Below are 3,032 nucleotides of genomic sequence, written 5' to 3'. Positions count from 1 at the left end.
CTTAATCATTCCTGTCCCTGATTACTCTGTTTCAGTCTGGGATAGGGCTTACAGGTGACTGCATGGACCAGTAATCCTTGGAACCAAGAGGGGGAAGTAATTTGGAGTTCCTGTTCCAGATTTGTTATCCATTGACTCCCTGCTGGATACTTTGGGAGAGGGGGAGGAGGGAATAGAATCACTCAAAAGGCAAATGACTTGAATATAATTTCTATAAACAAGATGCAAAATGCAACCTGCCTTCATCTGTTCCTTGCTGTTGGTGCAAAGGATGCCGAGGAAATTGACACCAAGACCACTTTGCAGAAACAAAATGATCAGCAGATTTATTGATAACTAATTGAGCCAACAGAAGCAGATAAAAACATTAGACAGCAAAGCAAAGGTGTTGGGAGATTTGAAGTGGTTTGCATGGTTTTCATTTGTCCCTTTCACACAGTTAACTCTCAGGAAGATTGTGCTAAAGCTGCAAAGATTCCACGGTATGATAGCCCAGCTGTAGATATATCAGCCAAGGAAAGTCATTGATGTGCATTAACACGTATGTGCAACGTGGGCAGATTAAAGAACAGCTCAGCCTCTGGCTTGAGTAAGAGAAATAGATCGGGAATGTGAATTTAAATATATGATTGTCAGGAGGCAGCATTCAGCTGTTGAATAAACAAATAGATGTTTTGGGGTTGGGGTGTATTGGGCTAGCTCCTCTGGAAACACCTGTTATTTAATATTCATTTATAGGATGTAGATGGACATCGTTGGTTGGGTCAGCAATTGCCCTTGAACTAAAGGGTTTCCTAGTCCATTGCAGGCAGCAGTTAAGAGAGTCATAGATCATAAAATCCTACAGTGCAGAAGGAGGCTATTTGGCCTATCGAGTCTGACTGATCGCAATCCCACCCCAAGTCCTTTTCCCACAACCCCAAACATTTATTCCGCTAATCCCTCTAACCTACACATTTTGGAACACTAAGGGGCAATTTAGTGTGGCTGATAACCTAACCCGCACATCTTTGGACTGTGGGAGAAAACTGGAGCACTTGGAGGAAACCCATGCAGACACGGAGAGAATGTGCAAACTCCACACAGATACAATCAACCACACTGCTGTGGGTCTGGATTTACATGTAGGCAAGACCGGGTAAGGATGGCAGATTTCCTTCTGTACAAGACATTACAGATGGATGATGACAATCGACAATGGTTTCAATGTCATCACCGAATCCTGTGGTGGGATTCAGATCCTTGTTCCTGTAACATTATCCTGGCTCTCTGGATTACCAGTCCAGTGACCACTACACCACCACCCCACCTCCCTTCCATTGTCTGTATTTCAAAGGTGATGTTCCCTCCATGACACTCTAGTACAATATCATACCCAAAATGTCATCCTCTTCTCACTCCACTTTTCCTTACCGTCGCAGGAAGTGTAACACTTGCCCGTTTACCTCCACCATCCAAAGTCGCAAACACCTTCCAGGTGAAGCAGCGATTTACTTGTATTTTCCAATCTACTGTGTTCACTTCAACCTAATGCATATGGCACAGTGGCAGCACAATAAGCTATAAGGCGCACTGCAGCTATTCACCAATGTTCCTTCAACAGCACCTTCCAAACTTACAACCAGTCACCACCTTGAAGGACAAGGGCAGCAGATGTCTGAGAATGCCACTAAACAACAAGATCACCTCCATGTCACACACCACCCTGACTTGGGAATCATAGAATTCCTACAGTGCAGAAGAGGCCATTCAGCCCATCAAATCTGCACCGACTCTGACAGAGCATCTTACCCTATCACATCTTTCCCATGGTTAATCTAAGGGAGAATCTGGCACAGTTAATCGACCTGCACATCTTTGGGTGGAAACGAGAGGAAACCCAGGCAGACATGGGGAGAACATGCAAACTCCACACCCAAGGCCGGAATTGAACCTGGGTCCCTGGAGCTGTGAAGCAGCAGTGCTAACCACTGTGCCACTCCATATTAATTGCCTTTCCTCCACTGTCGTTCATTCAAAATTTGAGAATCTCTTCCTAACTGTACAGAGGGAACTGCACCTTTGGAATGTTGACAGGAGGGGAAGGAAGATGTGTTTGCTGCTGGAATCACGATAGAGGTGGTGAAGGAGGATGATCCTTTAAATATTAAGGCTTGTGGGCTGGAAAGTGCGGACAAGGGAAACTATTGTATCTCTGCGAAGGAAGGGAGGGCTGAGGAAAGCAGTGTGGGAAATCGGGGGATATGGTTGAGGATCCTGTCAATCACAGTTTGGAGGGGTAAATGCACATTCAGAAAAAGGAGGACATTGTGGAAGTGCCAGGTGGCAACATCAGGGCAGATACAATGGAGAAACCGAGAGATTGGAATGGAATAATTACAGGAAGCATGGTGTGGGGAAGTGGAGTCAGGGGAAGCAAATTCAAGGAGAAATTGTTCAATAAAAGAACATTCAGTCACCCAGAAGAGGGTAGTGGGCCTTTCCTGATTATTATTAGAGTAAAAAAACCTTTAATCTGATATCATTGGAACAATAAATCCACAAATTTATTACCATTTGTGTGATAAACTCTAACTGACCGTCATCAGGATAATAAACCCACAAACCAATTATCATCAGAGTAATAAACCCTCAGGCTGATTATCATCAGAGTAATGAACCCTCAGACTGATTATCATCAGAGCAACAAACCTTCAGGGTGATTATCGTCAGAGTAATAAACCCTCAGACTGATTATCATCAGAGTAATAAACCCTCAGGGTGATTATCCTCAGAGTAATAAACCCTCAGGGTGATTATCCTCAGAGTAATAAACCCTCAGGGTGATTATCATCAGAGTAAAAAACCCTCAGGCTGATTATCATCAGAGTAAAAAACTCTCAGGCTGATTATCATCAGAGTAATAAACCTTCAGACTTATTATCATCAGAGTAACAAACCCTCAGGGTGATTATCATCAGAGTAACAAACCCTCAGGGTGATTATCACCAGAGTAACAAATCTTCAGGGTGATTATCACCAGAGTAACAAAC

Source organism: Carcharhinus amblyrhynchos, chromosome 20 (genome assembly GCF_965287045.1).
Source record: "Carcharhinus amblyrhynchos chromosome 20, sCarAmb.v2.hapA, whole genome shotgun sequence".
Classification (NCBI taxonomy): Eukaryota; Metazoa; Chordata; class Chondrichthyes; order Carcharhiniformes; family Carcharhinidae; genus Carcharhinus; species Carcharhinus amblyrhynchos.
The sequence above is the reverse complement of the archived record's forward strand: the minus strand, read 5'-3'. Positions refer to the sequence as shown.